The sequence below is a fragment of the Danio rerio genome, chromosome 13 (assembly GCF_052040795.2).
Source record: "Danio rerio strain M-AB ecotype USA chromosome 13, GRCz13ab, whole genome shotgun sequence".
Lineage (NCBI taxonomy): Eukaryota > Metazoa > Chordata > Actinopteri > Cypriniformes > Danionidae > Danio > Danio rerio.
This window is the reverse complement of record NC_141033.1, coordinates 31600001-31627861: the sequence shown is the minus strand read 5'-3', so window position 1 is coordinate 31627861 and position 27861 is coordinate 31600001. Positions and strand designations below refer to the sequence as shown.

The window sequence follows — 27861 nt, the reverse complement described above, 5'->3', positions numbered from 1 at the left end:
CTGACAGCTTTACTCACAGGCGCTCAATAGTTATGATTTTACTTTAAAGAGAATCACATGAGTCATTGTGCTACGTGACCAATTACTCAAGACAGCATGATGAAAACTACAAGAAGGAGGAAAACGAAGATATGTTCACTGGTGAATGCATCTACTAAAATAAAATAAATACAGAGCTTGTTTTTTAATCTTGAGTGTAACATTAGAAATGGCTTAATTTAAAGGGTCATGAAACCCCCCTCTTTCAGATAAAGTCTACCTTAGAATTTTTAAAAAATGCTTCATGATGGGCATGAAGCGCTGTTATATGAGAAAGGAGTGGGTGTGGCTAGCAGAGCAGGGGGAAAAGAAGGACTTTTGTTAGGTGTCTCACCAGATCAAGATAAAGAAAAGTCCACAATACAAAATGTGAGGAGACACATGTTTTTATAGTTTACAAAGTTATTATAATTTATAATAATATAATTATTATAATAATATAATAATAATTATAAATAAATATATAACCACAATTTGTTATATCATTACAAAGATAATCATGTTTATTTAAACGCTATAAATGAGGAAGACTTCTCTCCTCCTGAATCCCTGGTCTGAATGCAAACACAGTGAATAGCAGTGCAGTATGTCTCTTTCTATATCTATTCCAACCATTAGCCCTGCCAGATAACACAGCAGCACGGTGATATGTCTGAATGGTAACAAACTCAACTAATAAAAGACAAAGTCCACCATTCTCCAATTCTCGTCCAGTTCTCCTGACAAAAACGCTTACTGCACACAAACAGGTTGGCTTTATTGATGGCCCTGACAACATTGCGGTGAAAGCTATGCAACAAACTCCATGGATTATGGAAACAAACACATACAAGCCTTCATGAATGGTTAATACTGTCATGCATTGACATGATCAAACAGTTTGGCAGGCCTGTGGTCTGTCCATATTAGTCTGTCATCGAAATGCACGTGCAGTCAGGAATAATTAAGAAGCAGGGTCTTCTCATAGGATAAGGAATACTAATGAGAAACCAATGCATCATCACTCCACTAGCAGATGCTACTGTCAAAAGCATAGTGTCACCACGTACGTTTTTATCCCACCCCAATAATTCCTTTAAACCTTGAAGATAAAATTAGCTGACAAAATCTCAAAATGATCCATTTTTCCTCACAATTAAAGCTAACAGGTGCTAATGTTGTATTAAATGATGCTCAACACACACAAATCTGTTAAAATCTTTTTTAAAAAGTACCCAAAATTTCTTAAATTACAACGTCACAGCTTAGTGATGCTTAGTGACGGTAGTGAAGTTATCCCAACAAGAGAAAAAGTGCAGCTTTTAAAGCATATTTCTTGAGTTACAAATATTCTAAAGCATAGTATAAGAAACATTAATCACAGCATAAGAAACATTTCTTTTTTTAAAATATCTCATTTGAGCACACTTTCAGATAAATCGTTGGGCTCTATTTTGACTGTCCATGAGCAAAGTGGACAGAATCCACTTTTGCAAATGTAAAGATGGAAAAATCCGCTTTGCGCCATGATGCATGGTCTAAAAGAGTTGAGCTTATTTTCTTAACGAGTTATAGGTGTGGTTTGAGAATAAACCAATCAGAGTCTCATCTCCCATTTCCTTTAAGAGCCAGATGCTTCGCGCCATAAGTGCATTTGTGCCATAAGGACTTTGTAAGTGGAAAACTGAGCATTTCACTAGCAAGAAAACAGTTAAACAGAGCATCTGCAGCGCGAGAATGAGAGATTAGGCATCTCGTAATCTACTTTAATTTTCGCTCTTGTGGATAGGGAAACCTTGTACGCACAGACATCAATTAGCCTATAAATAATTCATTTTGTTTGTTAAGCGCAAAGATTTGTTTCAAAACTATATCAAAATTCAGTTCTAATTTCCAGCAAACAAATAAATTAACAATGAAATGAACAAAAAACAGAGTTATATCAAAATACACATGCTGTGCCCCACATGGTCTGAAACCTGACAGATGGACAAATCTAAGCTTGTTTTTATTAAAACAAATATAAATATGCATGTAAGAAATAATACTTCTAATAATTATAAAATTATACAAAATCTATTTTTTATGAATGAACTGAGACAGAATCCTGAGATGAAGAAGGCATGAAGGCCGTGGTTTTTAAATTTATATAGGCTAGAAAATAATATGTTTTGTAATATTTTAATCCTTTATATTTATATCCTATATATATCCTCATTATATTTTTTATATATATATCCTTAATATTTAAAATCTTTTTCATATGTAAAGATATTTGCGTATTCCTCTACATCTTGTGTGTATTATGCAGTGTGTAAGCAAGGCGCATAACTAACGCGCTCTGCGCTGGACTTTAAACTGGCTTTGTTTTAGTCTATTGAAAAAATCTATTATAGTTTTTCAAAATAGTAACGCGCCAGCAATGCGCCTTAGAACGCCTTCCTTTTTAGACCAGAACGCCTATGGGCGCACATATGAGCGCAAATGCATTTGCTATTTAAACAGCGTGGCGCAAAACATCAAAATGACTCTTGCATCAAGCTGAAACTAGCAAACAACTATTGCGTCGCGACTTGCGCCACATTGCGCCAGGTGTATGACAGGGCCCGTTGTTGTTATTCTGGGACCTAGAGATAAATTCCTTAATTATCTGACAAACACTAATGGCAGACTTTCACAGGTTCACCAGATGTGCCGCTCAGTGACATGCTATGCAATGCAGCGTTCAAAATTCAACACAAAATTCTAAACATAGATTTCTATCAGGGTACGTACACCACTGCCACAAGCCAACGGCTGTCCACAATGCCCAGTTATGACTCAGGATGCTGTTCTTGTACTTGTCTCAGTACTTGTGCTGCAGAGTGCTCGAGTTTGAGTCTAGTCTCAAGTCAAGCCCCACCTTCTCGTGTACAAGAAGGACATGTTTCTGAAATATATAACAAAATGTACTCTAAGTATTTTAGATTTGCATAAAATATAAACAGTGCCCCCTAGTAAATTTTTCATCTGAAATGTGCAACAAAATGTAACTGGCACAACTTAATTTACAATTCGCAAAACTCTAGACTAAAGCATTTTTTTTTTTTATAAGCTTGGGTTGAACTTTGCAGTTTTCACTGACTTGGCATGATGGTGTGCTGTTCTAAAGTGGCTGAAATCATCAGACAGAAAGTTGACTAGTTGAAGGGCAATTGGAAAACTTTTAGATGCAAGTCATTATATGTGATTTCAAGATTATTGTATAGTTGTCTAAAAATGTAAAGATTTACAATATTTCTAGAATATTGTACATCTTTGCAATGTCACTAACTCATTTAAATTAGCCAAAAAGGCATCCAAGAAAGGAAAGATAGTGATAATGTAAAGAATCTCAATGGGCAACATTACAGCTAGAATTTCTCACCAGTTCAGTGAACAGGGTAAGGATCTGTACCTCGACATACAGTGTCTTTATGTTTAAGAAAATTTAGAATGAAAGCCCCACAGTGACCAAACCTTTCATCAGCAGAAAGAATCAAAAAGCTCTACCAAGCTTTGCTGAGGAGCATATTGTGTGGACAGAGAACTGCTCCAGAGTTCACTCTAGTGATGAAAAATTTAATTTATTTGGGTCCAACGGGAAACATCATGTTCACCGCCAAACTGGGGAAAGACGCAAAGTCTGTAAAGAAGTCAGTAAAAAGTGGAGAAGGAGGTGTCTTCTTGCTACAATGATTGATGTTCTCTAATTTCCACCGCTGCTTTCAACAACAAAAAAAGTGTGAAAATGTGTTTCTGTTAAAGTTTCTTTGTTATTTTGAAAAACACTGATCTGCTAGCATGGTAAAGCCATGCCTAAGATTATTAAAATTATTAATTATAAAAATTTAAATTACATTATTTCTGGACAGGCAAAAAATTAGGTGTCCATAAATTGTTCTCAAATTTGTTTCACAACTTAATATATCATTTTAATTAAATAAATACATAAATAGGGGCGAGGCAGTGGCGCAGTAGGTAGTGCTGTCACCTCACAGCAAGAAGGTTGCTGGGTCGCTGGTTCGAACCTCGGCTCAGTTGGCGTTTCTGTGTGGAGTTTGCATGTTCTCCCTGCCTTTGCATGGGTTTCCTCCGGGTGCTCTGGTTTCCCCCACAGTCCAAAGACATGCAGTACAGGTGAATTGGGTAGGCTAAATTGTCCGTAGTGTATGAGTGTGTGTGTGAATGTGTATATTGATGTTTCCCAGAGATGGGTTGTGGCTGGAAGGGCATCTGCTGCGTAAAAACTTGCTGGATAAGTTGGTGGTTCATTCCGCTGTGGCGACCCCGGATTAATAAAGGGACTAAGCCGACAAGAAAATGAATGAATAAATAAATAAATATTTTCCATATTGATAATATCAATAAAATCTGTACCGATAAAATTCAGCAGGGTTAAACTGAACCTAAATGTAGGCCAATCAGCAAACATTCACCAGTATTAATCTGAACAGATCCAAACACATATTACTAATTACAAAATTTGGACTAATTTGCTTCCTAATTTGAAATAATGACATTAATGATGTCTAAAAAACATGCCAGTTTGCAGGATGCAGGTGGTGCTTAACACACACAGACAGAAATGGGTGCTGAATGAGGACCTGCTATGGCAGATGGGGCACAGGTGTGGAGTAGCTGGTGGGCCAGGGGTGGATGTGGGCCTATGGTTTTAAACAAAGTAAAAGAATGAAGAAGGTGATTTTATTGGGGAAAAATTCCCAAGTATTTTAAGAAAGGCTACTAGTGTGTTTTTAAAATTATCTTTCCATCTTTCTATTCACCTAAAACCTCACAGGGTCAAATACTGTATACGCTTAACTCTTATAAGGATTTATTTTATGATCCCTTTATGAATTTTGTGAATCACCTTTTTTTTTTGTGAACAGGTAGAATAGAGAGGGTTGTGAATAGGAATTTAGGTATCTTAGTTGTGTTCTGCAATTATAATAATTACAGATTTAACCACAACACAAGGGAGAGCAAGCAATGAGAGAATCTTTCAATTTAGGTGAAATACAGGTAACCCTTATATAGCGCAGCATGGTGTCTCAGTGGTTAGCACTGTCGCCTCACAGCAAAAACATTTCTGGTATGAGTCCCGGTTGGGCCAGTTGTCATTTCTGTTGGCAAACCTGGTGATCTGGTTTTCCCCACAGTCCAAAGTCATGTGCTTAAAGAGAATTGGATTAACTAAATTGGCCGTAATGTGTGAGTGTGAATAAGTGTATGAGTGTTCCCAGTACTGGTTTGTGGCTGTAAGGGCATCCACTTCATAAAACATATGCTGGAATAGCTGCCGGTTCACTCCATGGTGGCGATCGCTGATAAATAAGGGATTAAGCTGAAAAAAAAAGAAAAAATAAATGTAAAAACGTTTTAAGAGGTGTTTTTGTCAAGTATAAGGCCCTGTTTACACTAATGCATTTTAGTTTGTTTTGCTACGGTTACGCCATCCGTCCACACTACGCCAGAGTTTTCGAGTGCCGAAAACGGAGCATTTTGGAAACGCTGAAGAGGTCGTTTTCATCCTAAAACGCTGTTGCTCCGTCTCAGTGTGGATGGGGGAAAACGTAGACATGAAACGGAGGAGGGGCTGCTGACATTCGCCTCTCTGTTTGGGTCTTTTCCTCAACATTAAGTAGCCTACACACAGTTAGAGTCCTGCATCCTCTCCTTGTAAGTTCAGACTTCGCAAGTTTGATATGGAAAACAGACTCCCGAGGACATGTCGGGTAAATCTTCATGAACAATGTACTTTATAACATTATTCACATCATCCTGGCTACATTGTATCACTTTCTAAACAATAAAATAAAAACATGAAGGAACTGCTATTTTCATTTTGATATTAACAACTTAACAGACAGCAGAAATGTTGAGGCGTTGTGCTGCAAATGCGTCATCTTCACTGTATGCGTATTCATAACAAGACGGAGTCTAACATCACTGCGTATTTTCATAGAAAAAAACATACCGTGTCTTTTGCTGAATATCAGTTTTAATAATCAAATAATGGCCCTTATCAAAAGTGTAACGTACAATAAGTTTATACATTATTGGAAACAAAGGCAAGCAAGTACTCAATATACAGAATGTATGTGGTTAGATTAATTATTAACTCCTCTTTGTGCTCAGCCAAAACACATTACCTGAGAACAAGTAATGGATTCAAAAGACCAAAGTCGGGGAATATGTTGTTAGATATGGACAACGAGATGAATTAAATATCATGTTTAGCAAATATAGTAGCTGCGTCTCAAATGGCACACTCATGCACTATGTACTTATGCACTTATACACTCAATAGCATAGTATATGTATGTAGTGTTTTCCCAAATGGCACACTAATGCTTTTTTTACTAAGCGGAAATTCAAACCGTTTCCCTGATGACGTTTACTGGTTGCCAAATCAGTGAAATAAATGACCAAACTATCAAATAATACCTGCCACGGGTATAACCGCATTCCCCATCCGGAGGCGCTATAATCACTTTCGTAGGAGAATTTTGCTTTCACCATCCAAAATAAATAAAGTTCCCCTCCGGTTGGGGAACTTCAGTGCCATAGAGTGGATTGATTGAAATCCACGAAATGGGAGGATTCGGTTCAGAAGCTGCTTGTCTGAAAGAGTATTGAACGGGCCAATGTAAGCAATGAATTGGCAGCGTAAGCTTGCACAGGTGTACTTCATTGCCAATTATCCCAGCATATAAGCACACCTAGAGCGAGCAAACGCCATCCTTTTCGCTTCAGAGACTTTCTGATCGAGTCGATGAGGGTTCCTCCTGCTGTGACCAGTGATTCTGAGCGAACGAGAGCATTCTCCCTGTCCAGAGTGTGTACACGCAGCGGCAGACGGTCGTGCTGGGTTTCTCCCTTGCCTGGCGTTCTTTGGGTCCGGTCCTCCAGAGCGGTGTGTATAAAGTTGCAAATTTCACAGAAAGAGCAACACAGTCGTGCAGCACGTCCTTTTCAGGACGGCGCTCCGACTGTGCGTTTCTGGATGCGGTGGTTTCCTGTCCTCGGATGATGGGCACGGGCACTGCGTTACATGTCTGGGGGGTCCAGCATGTTAATGCGCTGCTCGCGGGCAGTTCATGTCGTCATTGCGATGCCATGACTGTTGCGCAGACTTAGCTCTTCGGACTACTGAGTCTGCTGCGTGTGCGGTGGGGAGGACGATGTCCACATTAGTGATCCAGGAGCGCCACCCCTGGCTGATATGCGCGAAGTCGACAAAGTCCGCTTTCTTGACTTTCCCCATATCCCAAGCCATGTTCGGCGACACTGTCTGTGAATTCACCCAGGAATTCAAGGCGGTGAGAGAGCAGTTGATGGGTGATGTCTTATCGGCGGTCCGTAGCCCGCTCCGCCCGCCGTGCCATTCATACCTGCTCCTCGCCGAAGGCGCCCGCCTACGAGAGCTGCTCCGCCCCCACACGCCTCTGGCGAAGCGAGCGCGTCGGGCACCTGGGAAGCAGGCAGCCCCCCTGCCCAGAACGCCGCTAAGTCTGGCAACGGACCGCGAAGCGTCCCTGGGGCAGGCCATCTGGAGAAGAGGGAACTTGCTCTTTCCCCGCTGGAGGGCGGGGCCCCATTTCCAACGGCACTTTTTTACTGCCATGAAAACATTATGAAAGGGCACTTTTCCACTTCCCCAGATGTGACAGCCCGAAATCTGCCAGTCTGGGACGCTATGCTTTCTAGCTTGCAGATTCGGTGCGTTTCGCCAGTGGCTCACGAGCGCTGGGAGGACGGTCTCCTTTCTCCCACCCCTCTAGCCTCCCCTCCGGAGCTCGGGTGCGGAGTGAGAGCAAATATCTCACCTCCAGCTTTTCCGTGGGACCCGCGCGCTTCCCGGATCAGAACACCTAATCCGCGCTGCCCCACTGCTGGAACGTCACCGATTGTAGCGATGAGTCCATTAGCGAGAGCTCTGCCTGCCTGGTTAGTGCGGGCCAGCTCTTCGCGGTGGCTCATACGCACAATCAGACTCGGCTATGCGATTCAGTTCGCGAAACGGCCCTCCAAGTCACGGGTGTGTATTCACCAGGGTCAGCCCCCTGTCCGCCTTTGTCTTGCGAGAGGAGATTGCTGTCCTCCTGGCGAAGGATGCAATCGAGCCACTCCCTCCAGCCGAGATGGAGAGCGGGTTTTACAGCCCACACTTCATCGTGCCCAAAAAGAGCGGTGGGTCACGGCCAATCCTAGATCTGCGCGTTTTGAACCGCTGTCTGCACAAGCTGCCGTTTAGAATGCTCACGCAGAAGCGCATCCTCCGGTGCGTTCGTCCTCTGGGTTGGTCTGCAGCATTAGACCTGATGGACGCGTATTTCCATGTCTCCACTCTTCCTCGCCACCGTCAGTTTCTGCGGTTGCGTTTGAAGGTCGAGCTTGGCAATACAAAGCCCTCCCCTTCGGGCTCTCTCTGTCTCCGCGGGTCCTCACCAAGCCCGCGGAGGGTGCCTTAGCGCCCCTTCGGCTCGCGGGCATCTGCATACTTAAATTCTTGACGACTGGCTGATTTTTGCCCTCTCTCGGAGCAATTGATTATGCACAGAGACAAAGTGCTCCGGCACTTCCACCTGTTGGGGTTTCAGGTCAACCGAGAAAAGAGCAAATATGGCATCCGCAGCCGCTTCATGCCGCTCGGATTACTCTATATGAGACCACTTCAGCACTGGCTTCACGATCGAGTCCCCAGACGCGCATGGCACGCGCGCGCACACCAAGTCTCTGTTACTGCGCTGTGTCGCCGCGCCCTCAGCCCTTGGAGCGACCCCTTGTTCCTACAGGCCTGGGTGTCTCTAGAACAGGCGTCCAGTCTTGTTGTCGTTTCAGCAGACGCTTCCAACACGGGCTAGGGGGCTGTGCGTTGCGGGCATGCGGCTGCGGACCTGTGGAAAGGTACCCAGTTGCATTGGCATATCGCCTGGAGCTGTTGGCAGTGTTCCTCGCTCTCCACCGTTTTTTTCCGGTGCTGGAGCGGCAACACGTGCTGGTCAGGACGGACAGTACGGCGGCGGTGGCATATATCAGCCGTATGGGGGGTATGCGCTCTCGCCGCATGTCTCAGCTCGCCCGCCGTCTGCTCCTCTGGAGTCATCCGCGGCTGAAATCGCTGCACGCCATTCATATTCAGGCAAGCTCAACCGTGCAGCCTTACGTCCTGGAGAATGGAGACTCCACCCCGAGTCTGTTCAGCTGATATGGGCGCGATTCTGGGAAGCCCAGATCGATCTGTTGCTTCCCCCGAGATCGCTCATTGGCAGTTGTTCTTACCCTGACCGAGTGCTCTCGGCACGGATGCACTGGCTTACAGCTGGCCTCGGGGCATGCGCAAATATGCGTTTCCCCCTGTGAGCCTGCTCGCGCAGTTACTGTGCAAGGTCAGGGAGGACGAGGAACAGGTTGCTGGTTGCGCGCCCTCTGACTGAACCGGACCTGGATGTCAGAGCTCTCTACCAGATAAATTACCAGATCAGCGTTGTGCTTTCTTTACGCCGAGAGAAGCTGGAGAGCAGGCTGTCGCCCTCCACACTCAAGGTTACGTGGCTGCCATCTCCGCTCTCATGACGCGGTGGCTGGCGGCACCGTGGGAACGCATAACCTCATCATCCGGTTCCTCAGGGGCGCTAAGCGAATTAATCCACCCCGCCCCCTCTCATGCCCTCTTAGGATCTCGCCCTCGCTACACAAGCCGCGTCAGATCCCTTCGATCCTCGACTCAGTATCTTTCTGTCCCTGAAGACAGCTCTGCTGGTCGCGTTGATATCGATTAGAGGGTCGGGGACCCGGAGGCATTTTTCGGTCAGTGACTCGTGCCTGTAATTGGGCTGGCTTTCTCTCACGTCCTGAGACCCCGCCCGCGATATGTGCCCAAGGTTCCTACCACTCCGTTTTAATACGAGGTAGTGAGCCTGCAAGCGCTGCCCTCGGAGGAGGCAGACCCAGCCCTTCTTTATTGTCCAGTTCGCGTTTGCGTATTATCCGGACCGCACTCAGAGTTTAGATCATCTGAGCAGCTCTTCGTCTGTTATGGCGGTCGGCAACAGGGAAGTGCCGTACCGAAATAAGTTCCCACTAGATTGTGGATGCCTTTCTTTCGCAATCAGAGCCGAGGTGAGCCGCGTCCCCCGAGAGTGCGTGCGCACTCCACTCGGAGCTTCGCATCCTCTCGAGCGCGCGCACGCGGCGCCTGTCTAACAAACATCTGTAGAGCTGCGGGCTGGGTGACACCCAACACATTTGCAAGGTTTTACAATCTGCGAGTGGAGCCGGTTTTCTCAAGGGTATTAAGTAACCCTTGGTGATTGAGGAAACAATTCGGTAGGGTGTTGAAACACGCTTGCTGCGCCATTCTCCCTAACACGGAGGTACGTGCGCCTTTTTATCTGTCAGTAAAGTTCCCCGTCAGGTGAGCCCTGCAGATTCCTCCGTGGCCCCCAGCACTGACTCAGCGGAGGAATCACTTGCTGGCCCACTACATTGTAGGTCTGCCCGCAGGTCAGCCCGCGTTTTGGGTAAAGGTGCCTGCTATGCGTGATCCCCACTAGGCGATCCCATATGCTTATTCCGCCACGGTTAAGTTCCCCCCCCCTGGGTGGACCCGTGTCTTCCCTCTCCGCTAACCACTCTTTTGCTATGTGTACTCCCCCTTTTTAGGGCTAGTCCATATGTAATTCTGCCATCTATCCCCCCTTGGGTAACGAATGGCCTCCGCAGCGTCCTCCCTATCGGGATTGCACGCTTCCCAACGTACTGTCGTATTTTCCTAGAATTATCTAGATGCTCACGACTTCCCAAAAAATATATCTAAATCTGTAAGACTTCTGTTGAAGTAGGATAAATTGGGGCCAGGGACACGTTGGAGGACCGCGCCTCCCATGATGTGGGTGCGTCACGCTTGCTTGACTATACCCTCATCGGGGGCGTTGGTAAGGTGCAGTCATTATGGCGCTTTCCATACTTCTCCCATTTCGTGGATTTCAATCAATCCCCTCTATGGCACTGAAGTTCCCCAAACGAAGGGGAACGTTCGAGGTTACAGAAGTAACCCTTCATTCCCCGAGGAGGGGAACGGAAGTGAAAGTCTCTTCAGCTTAAAAGGATGGCGTTTGCTCGCTCCAGGTGTGCTTATATGCTGGGATAATTGGCAATGAAGTGCACCTGTGCAAGCTTACGCTGCCAATTCATTTCTTTCATTGGCCCGTTCAATACTGTTTCAGACAAGCGGCTTCTGAACCGAATCCTCCCATTTCGTGGATTTCAATCAATCCACTCTATGGCACTTCCGTTCCCCTCCTCGGGAAACGAAGGGTTACTTCTGTAACCTCGAACGGTATCCAGCATGTGCGCCCGATGACTCCGCCCCTTCCGCTACGTGAGCAAATCTGCAGTTGTGAGTGTGTGAAGTGTCCATCATTACACACTTCATTTTACCGGCTGAATGAGTGCATCATCCGGGTAATTAAAGTGCTCTTATTATTTTTAGAGTTTTCAGTGTGAACACACTACTTACACTATGAAAATGGCTACAAAATGGCATAGAATAGTGCATTAGTATGCGATTTGGGATGCAGCTAGCGAGATTAGATCCAGCAGGAGATCCTTGATGAACACTCCGACGAGCACAGCTCTCTTCAGGGTAGATAGGCTGCAGCGCATGCATGTTTGTGTGTGGTCACGTGATGTGCGTTTTCAGTGTTTTGGTGTAGACGGAGAGCTGTTCAGAAACGCCGTTTCAAAATTTAAACGCACTAGTGTGAACCGGGCATAAATCTTTGTATGCTGGCTTCAGTGCCTGGCATGTATACTTCCCCTTTAAATAAAAGGTTCCTAATGGGTGCTATCGCAGTACTGCCACTGAAGAACCAATTCTGAGCTCTTCAAACAAATCTTATGAGTACAAACTTCTTCAACTATAAATAAACTTTCGCAAAATAAAAGTTTCTTCACGGAACCATAGATGTCAATAAACAAAAACTTTCATTTCTAAAGGCACACTATTTTTGACAATCAAAAGGTGAGAGTTTTGGGACTGTAATGGGCATGAGGTGAAATAAGGTGACAGAAAATCGGTGAGGGGTTAGACAGGTAAATGCTACACAAATAGGAACGGATATAAAACATTTGACATTGTGCCAGAGACAGGCTAACTTCTGCTGAACACCACAACTCTCAAGTCTCAAAGGTGTATTTATGTAACTTCCACAAACCCAAGCCTCGAGAAGCACTGCCTCCCCTCCTGGCCCGCGGACAGTAATGACAGGAAATGATATGGTGTCAGAATAGCAGCACTTCTACAGGGAGAAGCAGAGCCATACTTACTCTCAGCCCTGCAATGAACCAGTTGAAAATTAAAATCCTCCCTTTCTCCTCTCTGTAATTACCCACCTATGGGGAGGATGGATGAAGGCAGGTAGACGGATTGAGATGGGGAGTGGAGCAAGAGAAAGCGAGGGAGTCGAGGAAAGAAAGAGTGGAAATAAATGGAGGCTCCAAAGAAGACAAGGCAGAGAGATGTCTTTTTATTAAGCTTCCTCCCCCCAGATGTGTTCCTAATGTGCACTCAGCACAATCTTTCTCTCCTGCATACACGGCCTCGTGCTGCTGGAGGGAGAGATCAAGGCATTACTGATGTGGAAACAGAAAGAGATAGCGGAGACGCATTACCCAGTGACTCAGTAATTCTATTGCAGTCAAATTTTGTGTTGTTTTCTTAACCCTTTTGCTCAAATGGGGGGGTCTAAGAGACCCCGAAGCTCTTCAGTGTCTCAACAAAACATTTTTAATAATAAAGTGTAAAGTTTATATGACTTGAGTTTTCCTGTGAGGACTGATTATAAATAAAGTAACTACCAGATTTTTCTTTGACCCATTCAAACATGGTACAGTAGTTGTTGCTTGGAAAACCTTGGTTCACTTGGGTTTGCATGAAATCCCTTACAAAAAAGAAGTATATTCAAGTGTGTATATTAGTATATTTCTTTTAAACTAAAAAGAAAATATTCCTTTCAGTTTACTTGTTAAGCACTCTCCTGAAATTTAATTTAGGTACTTCTTTGAAATATGCTTTAAATTGCACTTATGTATACTTGACTTATGGTCTTTTGCACACTGAAGTATGAAATGTTCACATACTGTATGTGTTTTTCATATTTGTACCTAAAAAAATCATCATGCAAAAACCTTGAACACTGAGACCAATGCTATTAATTAAAACAATTAGTGCAAAAAAAAAAAATTACAAAACAATTCAGAGTTTAATTTAGCTTTTTTTTCTCTCTCTCTCTCTCTCTCTCTCTCTCTCTCTCTCTCTCTCTCTCTCTATATATATATATATATATATATATATATATATATATATATATCTTCTTCAAAATAGAAAAAGAAAGGATGAATATTTTGTCCATTGCATGGAGAGGAAGGACAGTTCACTGCTAAATCAAAGAGCTGTGCAGAAAATCAGTGGTATTTTGATACTTTGCTTGTGATACTGCAACCACATAGCACAAATGTCCATGAACAAATCCTGAACAGAGGCTTTCAGTGAAAGGTATGGACAAACACACTGGCCAAATAGTCGCATGGGGATCTATGCCAGGTACAGAAACTAGCATACAAAGGCTTATAATTGCCAAAATAACTCTCAAAATGTTTTTTTTTAGATGTGAGAATAATTGAAAAAAAATTTAACTGATCTTATTTTTTTTAACAACGGGTGTGATTGACACAACATGAGGTCCAATTTTTATATTTTAACGTGTGAAAATTTTGGATTTGTTTAATTCATTGTGCAATGGCCTTCATACCAGTGCTTCCTGGGGGGTTACACAACATTGAGTTGTGTGTGGGGTTTCTGATGATTTCCAAAAATCTTATACATTTTATTTAACTATTAGTGGTACCATATACAAAAATATAAATACTTATTTCAGTGATTTTAAAGATAAATTTTCAGCTTTGTCAAACCATTTTAAGGCCAATATTATTAGCCCCTTTAAGCTATGTATTTATTTTTTCTATAGTCTACAGAACAAACCATCATTATACAATAATTTGCCTATTACCCTAACCTGCCTAACCTTTAAATGTCACTTTAAGTTGTAGAGAAGTGTCTTGAAAAATATCTAGTCAAATATTACTTAATGTCATCATGGCAAAAATAAAATAAATCAGTTATTAGAAATGAGTTATTAAAAATATTATGCTTAGAAATGTGTTGAAAACAACTTATCTCCGTTAAACAAAAATTTTGGGAAAAAAAAAATAAAATAAATAAATTAATTATATATATATATATATATATATATATATATATATATATATATATATATATATATATATATATATATATATATATATATATATATATATATATATATATATATATATATATACTGGATTATGACCCCTGGGGTGATTCCATTAGATTAACAACACAGCAATAGTGTCAGCAGAAGATCGATTTTATGGCACCTTGTTAAGCTTTCCGATACCTATGGCATTCACCTACATGTGCATTAAACATAAATAAAGATCACAACTGAACATGGATGATGGTCTTTGAGTGGCGATCTCTAACTAAATATACTTAAATACTTTTTTGCTTGCATATGTAAATAGAATGTTCTTTGATCATATTCTCATTTAGTATAACTTTTTTTTTTGCTAGCTTTTTTTTTAAATATACCTTTTTCAGTTTGCCAGAACAACTATACTATAGTAACATTTATTCAGAACAGAGGGTGATTTGAAACCTGTTCCTTGTATTGTTTGCTACTGAATAAACTGACTTTTAAAAGATATTTGTGTTTTAGTGATTTAAATAAAATGTTATCATATAGATCACAATGATCTTGTGATTATTTGGAATGAAAATGTGTGCAACTACAATGAAAACATGACATCAGGTTTGAATGACTAGTGGTGCAAGTGTGATCGGATTAAAATTTTGTACCAAGAGAAATGAATATGTCCCTTATGAAAATTTAAAATAAATTTTAAAAACGTGAGAATATCAGAAAGATCTTCTCGCATTTTAATTTCAAGGCAAATTGTATGTTTATTCTTAGAAATGCATAATTTCCATTGCTCTGAGAACATCAACGCTTTTACAATGGCCCATTTCATTCACTATTACTCAGTATGTGGTGTAGCATTAACAACTGCCTAAACAAAAATATCTCTGCTGTAACTCATCTTGGGCAGACTGATGCTATCATACCGCAATTCCTTTAAAAGGAAGATTTGTGACCTATTTTATGAATTCATGTCACCCTATTACAAGATGATTATATTAACTTCTTCAAAAGTGTGATGAATATGAAGCAGCCTAGAACTGAACCATTTCCTCTTCATCTCTAGTGAATTGTGGGTTTTCTGTGGGCAGACATCAGAGGTAAGGTCGACCAGACTGCCAAAACCTCTGCTTTAATTCGCTACGTCTTGATTTTGCATATCGCTTAAGAGTAAAGACGTTAATACATGCAAAACCTTGAATAGTTCAAGGGCAGTAACATGCTTTTGAACTTCAATTCATTAGACTTACATGCCACAAAAATGACAGGACAGTTTAATTACAATTCTGAAGTAAATGCATAACAGCTTCCACAAAAGAAATATGTTAAGCACAAACATTTTAAAGATTCCTTAAGAACTGATTATATTTATTTATTTATTTGCTCATTTTAATAGACAAACTGTTGAGTCTTTTTCCTTAAATTAGATTTCTATTATGTTTTAAAGAACAAATTTTGAAAAACGTGAATTTATGTTATCATATAATGTTGTGATATATTTATTTAATAATAGTAATGACAGCAATAACAACAGTAACAATACTCCTACTAACAATAATAATAACAACAGTAAAGATAATTGAACGATTCTTTATGTCCTAAAAGGAAATAAAATTTTTTTTCATAAATTATGGAATAGTCTGATGTCTGATATAATAATAATAATACTAATAATAATAATAATAATAATAATAATAATAATACTAATAATAATATTTATAATAATAATAATAATAATAATTATTATTATTATTATTATTATTATTATTATTATTATTATTATTATTATTAAATTTACTCACTCACTCATTCCCAGGGGCATTTATATCAAAGTTGATATTTAGATGCACCATATTGGTGTTTCGTAATTTTTATGAGGTGAGTATTTAGCCCAACTCTAAACCCCCAATCTGGAGGACCAGGACATACAGACATACAGTAAACTACTTACAATTTAGCTTACCCAATTCACTTACAGCGCATGTCTTTGGACTGCGGGGGAAAACAGAGCACCTGGGAAAAAAACCTACAGGAACACAGAGAGAATATGCAAACTTCACAAAGAAATGCCAGCTGACCCAGCCGGGACTCAAACCAGAAAATTTCTTGCTGTAAGGCAAAAGAGCTGCCCACTGTGCCACCATGTAGCCCGGTTATTATTATAATTATTATTATTATAATAATTTTCATAAATGAATAAATTTATTTACTTAACAGGGACGTGCACAAAAATTACAATAATCTCAAAAAGGAAGGATGCATGCATTGTGCCAGGTTGTAGCTGGATTGCTATTTTTCACCAGTCCCTGAGCAGGTAAAAATGAAAACAATAATAACCAATTATTTAAAAAGTCAGCTTAAAACATACAGGTATAATCACATATAAACTAAAACACTGACAAATCATAAACATCTCACTCAGTGTGAACAAATGTGACCAGGACCACCAGTCAGGTGTGGTCAGGCGAGGTTTTACATCTTGCATTGTACACAATGCATTCCTCTTTTAGGACAGAATGTGTCATTTGCGACGTTTTCTCTAAAATGGAATTTATTTATTTTTTATTTACGATGGAGCAAAAGATTGTGAATAATTTTAAAAACAAAACAAAGATTGGAATATTTAAAAATATTATCAAAACTTAAGAGTTTTGTTTGTGTTTTTTTAAGATTTTGCCGTGATGGTATAACCGAGGTTTTAACATTAATTTGAAGTGCTCTTTTGTATAATGATTCCAACGGTATTAAAGATGATTTAAGTACAACAAATATGGAACAATCATAGTATTTAAATACATACCAGAGGCCTCGTAAATCAGAGAATCTCCAATATCTATAAAATGTCTTGGATTGAATCTCAGTGTGGTAGCAAGTTTTTTTTTTTTATATGAATTACAAAATTAAGGATCGGGTCCAACATGAAACCTAAATATTTGAATCCAGTGACATTTTTACTACTCTGCCCATTTATATAAAAAAATCTTCTTCTTCTTTTTCTTCTTCTTTATTATTATTATTATTATTATTATTATTATTATTAAATATATCAAATAAATAAAATTATTGGTCTGTTGTAATGTAATTTTTAAAATGTTTTTGTTTTTCTAGTTCCTCAGGCTAAGAAAAAAATGTTTCTTGAGCAGCAAATTAATCTAATTTCTTAAAGTAAAAAACTGAAGACATTACTTCTTTACCTTTGCAACACATTCGCTGCATAAAACATGCCGGAATAGTTGGTGGTTCATTGTGCTGTGGTAACCCATGATGAATAAGGAACTAAGCTGAAGGAAAATGAATGAATGAATGAATGAATGAATGAATGAATGAATGAATGAATGAATGAATGAATGAATGAATGAACTTTAAAACAATGCGGTCCAATCTGACAGAAAATCCATTTAGATGTTGTTTAAGTTGATGTTGTTAGAGTAGTCTAAACAGAAAGTGATCGCCTCATGTGTTGACAATAATTCGACAGAATTAAACCATCTAAAAAGCCCTTCTGCCAATGGTGATCTCTGCAGAAGACGAATCTCCCACAGTTTAACCTCCTGCTTCTCTGCAGATCTGCACAAGCCCTTGATATCGCTGGCCATCTACAAAAACTCACCTCGCAAAACCAGAAAGGCCATAAAAAACCTCCGAGCGCAGAGGGGAGAGGAGGAATCATTACGCGCAATTTATAAACCATTAAGAGCCTTATAAAAGAAGAGAGGCAGCAATCTGATGGAGGGAGGAGTGAGATGGAGCTCAGAGACTGAGGGGGAGAAGCTTTTCATTTGGGAAATGTGCTCTGGCTGCTGACGGTGGGTTTGGGTAATAGGGCTGGAGGGTCACCTCTATACCACTGATACACACAGTGGCCGTCCGACACAGAAAGAGAAAGAGAGAGAGAAGATCTGGATGAAGAGAGACTGCAGCTTCTCTGACCGCCGCAGGACACAATGAGAACACTTCTTGTGTAACTGCAGATGAAACGATAACAGACCAGATGAATGTATGAATGTGTAAAGGAAGGAATCATCTGGGTTCTACTTGGTCAGGAAAGAAAAAAACAGAAACAGGCTGGAATTGGTGCCGAGAGCCCCTGGAAATACTTTGTCCAGCCTATGCTGCAAGAATATTAAAAATATGTACTGTAGAGAGAATACATACTGTTCTTTGAAACTTTCTGGGGATTTTTAAGGAGTGCTGAGAATAACACAGATCTCAGTTACTTTAATTATATTTGTTTTTGATATGAATAAACATAAAAATCAGCAAATTATAATATTACATTGATGTATAAAGGGTTATGTGACAATGCTTGAGTAATAAATACAAATAAATACATTTTTTCAAGCAGATTATATTTCTTTGTTAAATATTATCAAATAAATAATATAATGTGTTTGTACTATTAATAAACAGTTTTTTTTTTATTATGATTCATGAGCATTTTCCATTCAGGCTTTCCAGTTGTGTTATTGGGAGCTTGATCTCTGCTCCGATTATTTTTTTAATTTTGGAAAGTTTAAGAAAGTGACTTTTTTATGTATACATTTTTTTTATTGGTTTTCACCTTTATTGATAGTGGAGATTTACATACAGGACAGTGTGGGGAGTCAAGATAGGGAAGGATTGGCAAAGGACCTTGAACTGGGAATTAAGCTCAGACCATCACAAGCACCTAAGTGCTGTGTCGACACACTAACAACTATGCTATCGGGCCGAGACAAAGTGATATTTTTATTGGCATTTATTAATCATAACATGGTGTGGGATTTCAAAAATGTAAAAAATAAAAAAGCATATTAACTAAAAACAATTAATTTTTATCTCCAATTCAGTTTTTTTCATTTTAATATTAAAACAAGAAAAGATTGTGTGAATATTAAAAATTGTATGTATGCATGAACTGTACTTTTTTATTCAATTCCTTAAATTGAATCTTAACCTGTCACCTCCTGCCTGTGGGACATTCGAGTTTACGTCACTATATTGCAGTTATATCCCAATCTAATCATGACAAACTATATTTCGTTGGGAAAGAGATCAAAGAGTTCTGGAAGTTTCTAGTATACCTAGAAAGAGCTTGATTAGCTTGTTCAGGTGTGTTTGATTAGGGTTGGAGCTAAACTCTCCAGGACACCAGCCCTCCAGGACCAAGTGTGGACACCTCTGATGTACAGAAATAGGGAGCACCCTTATATGGTCACCAATAAAAGCTGAATGGCATCTGATAGTGATGTTTGGTACTGTGGCCAAATAAAACAATACTGAAAGTTATATTTTTGACAAAGTTTTTTTTTGTTTTTTTTTTGTCAATTTTAGGCTTAAATATATATTAAGTGTATAACGATACGCATATTTGTATTTAATCGTTCGGTACGCATTATAAACCGAACGATTCAATTCAGACTAACATCTAAAATGACAAAAGGGAATAAGTGCAAAATATAATGTTTTCAGTGCAGCAACGCTCAACATGGCATCCCAAATGAAGTGGCAGACAACATGCTGCCTAACCCGCTGTCATGTTAAACAGTAGACCATCGCTTTTGAACTCAGAATATCACTTTATTAAAGCATGCACTTATTAGCAGTCTTGCTAGCTTCTGTGTCAGCCTGGCTGCTCGTGCTGGCTCCGCCCTGTTGCCTCAGCAACCCTGGACCCCTGACAGAAAAGAGCCAACCTCCAAACACTACTCCAGTCAGGCACGCCACACGCTACACTAGCTTGCAAAATGGCGAGTACCGTTAATATAATCCCAGACATCCCAAGTCTCCCGGAAGCTTCCGAGACTCCTGGATGCCAGCAAACGAATGATAATCTTCTGGAAATCGCGCATCTCCACCCCGGTCCTTAAATACATCACACACCCCTCCACCGCATCCCTCCCAGCTCTTCAGTTACGTTGGGCACAACTCCCCCCCACCGCTCAGATACAACGCATGCACATGCCTGCCCCCACCACTCTTCAGATACGTTGCTAATCATTAAAGATACCAAGAGAGTGGTGGAAAAAAAACATCTGAGAGATCTTAATCGGTAGTAAAAATGTCGGGTTTTAAGAAAATGTTAAATGTAGTAGAGCCCCGTCACATTATTCCTTCATAAGCCCATTTCAGTCAGATAATTCCTGCTTTCAGATCCACTAAAATGGCAGGTGATCAAATCAAGCAGGTGATCAAATCAAGCAGATCTGTGCTGTCTGAGGAAAAGGTGGACACTCATCTTTCTGAAAATAAAAAAAGTATTGATTGGAACTGAGTTCCACATACAAACTAAATTGTTCTCTTCTTTTTATTTGTTTAACTGCTACAATATTATATTTATTTTTTTATAAGCAGCTTTTTGGTTTTGAGTATAAAGAAGGATTTGTTTTATTTGATGCTAAGCAGAAACCCCGAAGTATAGCTCAATCACTGTTTGAAGTAAAAGAAAAAAAAAAAAAAACAGGATCATACTTTTATGATGTTAGTTTTAATACGTTAAAAAATTTAAATCAGAGAAATACTCTAGCTTTTTTTCTTTTTTGCTGTATCAAAAACGTACCGAACAGTGACACCACTGATATGATATCATATCGAACCAAATCGTGATTTTTGTGAACTGTTACACCCCTAATCCACACACACACACACACACACACACACACGCACGCACGCACGCACGCACGCACGCACGCACACAGTTGAAGTCAGAATTATTAGCCCCCTTTGAATTTTAATTTTTTTTTTATTTAAATATTTCCCAAATTATGTTTAACAGAGCAAGGAAATTTTCGCAGTATGTCTGATAATATTTTTTTTCTTCTGGAGAAAGTCTTCTTTGTTTTATTTTGGCTAGAATAGAAGCAGTTTTTAATTTTTTATGAACCATTTTACGGTAAAAATTATTAGCCCCTTTAAGCTAATTTGTTTTTCGACTGTCTACAGAACAAAGCATCATTATACAATAACTTGCCTAATTACCCTAACCTGCCTAGTTAACCTTATTAACCTAGTTAAGCCTATAAATGTCACTTTAGGCAGTATAGAAGTGTCTTAAAATATCTAGTAAAATATTATTTACTGTGATCATGACAAAGATAAAATAAATCCGTTATTAGAGATGAGTTATTAAAATTATTATGTTATTATTATTATTATCCGTTAAACAGAAATTGAGGAAAAAAATAAACAGGGGGGCTAATAATTCTGACTTCAGCTGTATATATATATATATATATATATATATATATATATATATATATATATATATATATATATATATATATATATATATATATATATATATATATATATATACAAACAATGTAATTGCATTCTCTTACATTTCTCTTACAACTTTCTCAAAGCTACAACTTAAGACAATCTTGAGTCAGAGCTACCCTGAAGACGACAACACCTTGTCATAGAAATTACAGTAATTACGACATGGCATGAACAAAACAAATATCAATGTAAACAAAAACTGAAAATAAACATCATTATCAATGGGTACAAATTGTCCCAACCATATTCCACAGCTTTCATGAAAAGCTACAGTAAGATTAAATAAACAATGATTTCTGAGATTAAATCTGAGGCAAGCGCGAAGGGGGCATTGTTGTCCACTTCTTTGCACATTTACAGAAGGAAAACAGCACAGATTATATGCATAGAGCAGCATGCATGAAACAGAGCTGTGGGAAGGTCAGTGGGGTCAATAATTGTGGGCCAGCACGAGTCTGAGTGGAGCCTGAGGGCAAGTCTCATGGTATCATAACACTACCACAGTCAATACACTCCAAAGTGAGCCAAGAAACGGGAACAGAAATCAATAATCTTAAAAAGATTATACAATAAAACTATTAAATATATTATTGACCCCATTCAATACCTCTTCCACTGCATGTCTATTTAGAGATTTTTTTTCGCCGTATGAAAAATGTGCGGAGAAGATGAAACCGTATAAAAAGAACATTTATTGAGTGTTTTGTACAACGTGGCATTAGGATGAAAGCAGCTCATCTTGGTCACAAACACAGCCATTTACACTCCCTTTTCCACAAGGTCTAACGGTCAAGGTTATTCTTAGAAACTGGCAGGAAGAAATGAAAATAAACATGAAATGATTCTCTCTAAAGGCAAAACACCACAAGCATGTGTCAATTTGTTTTTAGTCCAATCTAAATAAAACTTTTAAGTGTTTATTTTGTTGCCTTTCATCAGTTTTTGGTCATAGATTACAAATTCAATACGTGTTATTAAAGGTTTTTTCTTCAAAATGAGTTTTTTTTTCCAGAAATCTCGCATTTAAACTAAACGTTATACAATGTTCAGGTTTTTGTGCTAAAAGTGTGTTTAAATAAGTTGTAATTTATTTAAAGAATTCTGCATTCGCTTAATTAAACATAACTTTTTTTATTGTAATACCAAATCTGTTTGCAATTCTTAGTCAATAAACGTGGTGTCAGGATCGCAAGCGATCTAGCCTGCACTAACAGTATCACAAGACTCTGCATTAAATTGTGTGTGCTGTATAAATAGTCCTAGTAATCAGTTCATGAGTTGCTTCAGCTTTGTCTGTCTGCAATCATGGGGATCTAGACCAGGTGTGTGAGTGGTGCATGACTGGATCTCATAGTCCATTTAATGGCAGATTTGTAGTTCTATGTGAGGGTTGTCCAAACTCAGTCCTGGAGGGCTGGTGTCCTTCAGATTTGAGCTCCAACTTGCTTCAACACACCTGCAAGGATGTTTCTAGACTGCTTAGTAAGAGCTTGATTATCTAGCCAAGGTGTGTCTGATTGGGGTTGGAACTAAACTTTGCAGGACACCGGCCCTCCAGGACCGAGTCTGGACATCCCTGTTTTATGCAATAATGTGTGTTTACCAGCGATCTGTAAGCATTAGATCACTGGTAATTGTGACACACGGTAAGTAGTTTTTATAATTATTAGTCCATTTAAAAAAAAATAAATAAATAAATAAAAAAAAAAAAAAAAAATATATATATATATATATATATATATATATATATATATATATATATATATATATATATATATATATATAAGATTTTTATGCTAGAAATTTGATTAAACATATATTTGCAAAAAATGTATACTAGCAATTTTCAATGTAATCACTCAATTTGGTAAAATGGTTATAATTATTAGTCCTTCATATGCCAATTTCCTATAACCATTTATTCCCTCTCTCTATTTAGACTGTGTTTTTGAGTTTTACTAGGTCAATGAAAGGTCTGTTCACTTTGAACGATTTGTATGATAACAATGTTTTCTCCTCCTTTCGCTTATCGACTAACTTTGACCTACCTCAAAACCATCTTTTCCATTTCGTTCAAGTGAGACATTTTTTTTTCAAAAGCTCTCACTTTCGAAATCACCCCCCAGAAACTAAGCTTGATGAAATTCTTAACCGCAATCCAAGTCAAAGATGGCTGATATCTACAATTTATGTTAGAATAAGGTCTTTGTTTCCATCTCCAACTGGTTTACTTGAACAAACGTGGGAGTAAGATCTGTGTGTTGAGATTTCTGAGGACCAATTGAATGAAATTCTCAGTTTAGTTCACTGACTCTTTGTCTATTTGTGCCAGGCACGCCCAATTACAATGTAAAGTACTTCATAGCATCCATTTCACCAATGCCAAACTATCTAAAATATTTCCGGACTGAAGCGATGCCTGTAACAGATGTAAGCAGTCACTGGCCGATTACCTTCACATGGGAATACCTTCACTATTAGTCTAATATTTTTAAGATTCTTTCTCAAGCCCTTAATACAATCATCACTCCTGACACCTCTGACTGCACTTTTAGTTATCTTCCAATCCCAACAACACAAACATCAACACGCTGAGTCATTGCCTTTACCACCTTGCTCGCCAGGCACACGATTCTCCTCAAATGGATATGTGTCTCCTCCATCATCAGAACACTGAATTAGAGAGTAAACGAAGACATTTTTTTAAAGAAACACAGAACTTCTTCAACAAAACAAGGGGTCCCATACTGTCTGTCATTGAGAACCTCAACATTTCAGAACCTGCTGACTAGAATTTTAAAAGGGAGAAAGAGAGACTTTCAGTAATCTCTTTACTTTATTCTTCTATATTTACCCATACATCTATTATATCTCCTTATTTATTTATTTATTTATTTATTATTTCAATTGGTTTATTATTTATTTATCTGCATTTTGATTAATCTTTGCATACTTATTGAAGGCCTTAGGAATTAGGGAGGGGTGGTAGATATGAGGAATGGTGCTTAGAAGGGGGTAGAAACGTTTAGGTTTGATTTAAAGGTTCAACAGTTTTCTTGTTTTTGTTGTTGTTATTTATTTGATGTCATCTCTTTGCTGATAAGACTTCTATTTTTCATATACATTTTAAATTTGTATATTATCTGGAAAAAATGCAGCAATTAAAAAAAATCTGGGTTAATGCAGTGTTCAGATTTTTGTGCTAGAAACGTGGGAATTTAATAAAAACAATCCCTAATTTGCATTATTGTAATAAATATATATATTTGCAATTTTTAATGTAATCACTCAGCTTGGTAAGTATGATTATAATTATACTATTGGTAAAATTCATACAGTGTTGCTAATGTGTGCACGAAAATGTGTGCAAACTAGTGCAAATTTAGTTTAATAATGCCATGTTTAAATAATAAAAATGTTTTTATTGTAATACAAAAATGTTTGCAATTCTTAATGTAATCAATCAATCAACTAGGTAAGAATAGTGATCACCATTACATACCCTATTTACTAGCACTGTCTTGCCTTGAACCAATTCATCTTATTTCTAGTGCCTGTCACCTGTGTAAGCTGGGAAGGAAGTTGTACAGCCAGGAAAACAGGAGAATGGCACAAACAGAAATGGCGTCTCTACCATGTCAAGGAATTTGACTCCTTGCGGTTCAAACCACATCGCCTCATAACATAAATCAGGGTCTGTCAATCAAGTATCAGCAGAGACGCAATGCTTATGTAAGATGCCCAGAAAAGCCTGTATCTCACAGGTAATGGAGCACTGAGAGAAAGACCAAAACAAAACATCTGATTGGGGCTGGAAGGAGGGAAGAGCGCGGTGATTGACAAAATAGATTATAGGCTCTAGGTACATATGAGATTATGAAGCTCCCAAGCTAAGGGGAAAAAAATAGAGAAAAGAGAAAAAAAAGTGTTATAAGGCGGGTGTGAGAATAGGAATGTGAGATAGTGAAGGTGAGAGAGGAAGAATGCCAAAAAACAGCGAGACCATTGATTGAGGAGGAGCAAAAATGTGGCTGTTAGGAGGGAAAGCATGTGTGTGAAGACACATGGAAAAATGAGAGGGATAGAGTCAATGTATGTAAGAGAATAGGTATCTAGTATTTTAAATGACTAATTTAAATGAATACATTTCATTTTTTTTAACAAATGATCCTGTAAGTGAAACATTTTTATTTTAAATGTTGAGGGACATTTTATTTTCTGGTATTTAATTTTTTTTTTTTTTTACAAAGATTTGTAATTAACACTGCTTCAGCATTACAATTCTGATTTGTCTGATTTTTCTATTTAAATCACAAATTTATCAATAATATATATATTTTTTTTATAGATTTATAGTTGTAAGACTCTTTAGAGACTGGATTTTAATACAGTAAGTGTGCATTTTGTCCCTGCACTACAGCAAAAGTTTTCGGTAAAAACAAATAGAACATAGGTGAACTAATTAGTGCTGTTATGATTAAAAGAAAATAAATTACAGAGAAATCGTCTGCAATAAACTGTGCCTAACATTAATAGATTGTTAAGATAATAATAGAAAATTTCACTAAATCTGATGATGACTCTTCAATTGATTTGTTTTGCTTAATTTCTCAGGATGACATGAGTAATTACCGACATTCAGCATTTTTAAACAGGCCTTGAAAATATGGCAAGTTTAACTGAAATGAACTTAAAGGAATCTTCAGATAATTCAATTAAAATAATTGTCTCAGTTAGTTATTGTTTTCATTGTTTTTTATAACCATCAGCTGGTTATATATATAAATAATTATGTAATATTTCTTTAGGGTTTCATTTTAATTTTAGTCTTTGAAAACATAATTTTGTCCAAAATCTTAACATGCTGCAGTTTAAAAAACACATTACAAAAAATGCCAGCAAATTAAGAAAAGATCTTAATCCATTTGACAGCACACAGTGCATACACATTGATGTGCTGCATTTACACAATGCAAACATATTAATAAAACATGCTGCATTTTATCACAACACAAACAATTTATAAAAATGCACTGATTTTTTTCATAACACCTGCAAAAACATTGAAACACAACGGAAATGTTTCAAGTGGACCCAAAAACGTGATGGATGCCGCTGTGTTGTGACTATTGCTCAGTGAAGTTGTAGTTGATCTTTGAAAGTTGAGTTGTTTGCTTGTTTGTTTATTTTAATATCGTATTTTGTATTTTATTAGCCCAAATAACCATAACCTAAACAGCCAGGTCTGTCATGTGTAAGGGTCCTCTTCAAACATTTCCGTTTTGTTCCAAACTATTTGAATGTGTTGTAAGAAAATGCAGATATTTTCGTAAATTGTTTGCATTGTGTGAAAATGCAATGCGTTCGTGCAATGCAATGTGTGCACTATGAGAATTTGCTGTCAAAGGATGAAGATCTTTTCTCAATTTGCTGAATGTGCTGTGCTGTTTTTTGTAATTACCTATCTTCTTAAATTACAGCACATTAAGTTCTCTTAATTATACCGTAAACTGAAAAACATCTCCACAGTATTTTTATCAGTAGATTTCTGATAACCACAGCTGCCAGTTTTTACTGTAAATTTTACGGTCCTTATTATATCATAAACTAAAAAACATATCTACCTTATTTTTAAGGTAGACTTTTGAAAATCACAAGCCGTCAGTTTTTTAGAGTGAATTTTACAGTTTTCTTAATTATATCGTAAACTGAAAAACATCTCTACCGTATTTTTAACAGTAGATTTTTTTCGTCCGCAGCTTACATTTTTTTCCCTGTTCATTTTACAGTTATTGCTACCGTAAACCAAAAAAAATTCTACTGCATTTTTATGGTAGATTTCTGGCAACCTCAGCTGCGATTTTGTTTACTAGGAATTTTACAGTTCTCTTAACTATACCATAAACTGAAAAACATCTCTACCGTATTTTTAACAGATTTCTGTCAACCGCAACTGCCAGTATTTTACTGTGAATTTCACGGTCCTCCTAATTATACCGTAAACTGAAAAACATCTCTACCATATTTTTAACAGTAGATTTTTGTCGCCCACAGCTTACATTTTTTTCCGTAAAAAAATTACTGTATTTTTTAAACAGCAAATTTCTGGCAACCACAGCTGCCAGATTTTTACCGTAAATTTTACGGGATTTATTTACAGTGTAATTAATGATGAGTAATTGAAAATTTCAGAAATATATAAATTTTCAGGTTTTAAAATGTTGTAATTTTTTAAATTATGTAATCTTTTGTTCTG

At 38.3% G+C, this 27861-nt stretch overlaps 1 protein-coding gene across 2 annotated transcripts in view; it reads right to left on the bottom strand.

Moving 5' to 3' along the window:
- Window positions 1–27861, bottom strand: part of LOC147834222 (uncharacterized) — a 204824-nt gene that overhangs the window by 40706 nt on the left and 136257 nt on the right. The gene's annotated exons all lie outside the window — the stretch shown is intronic.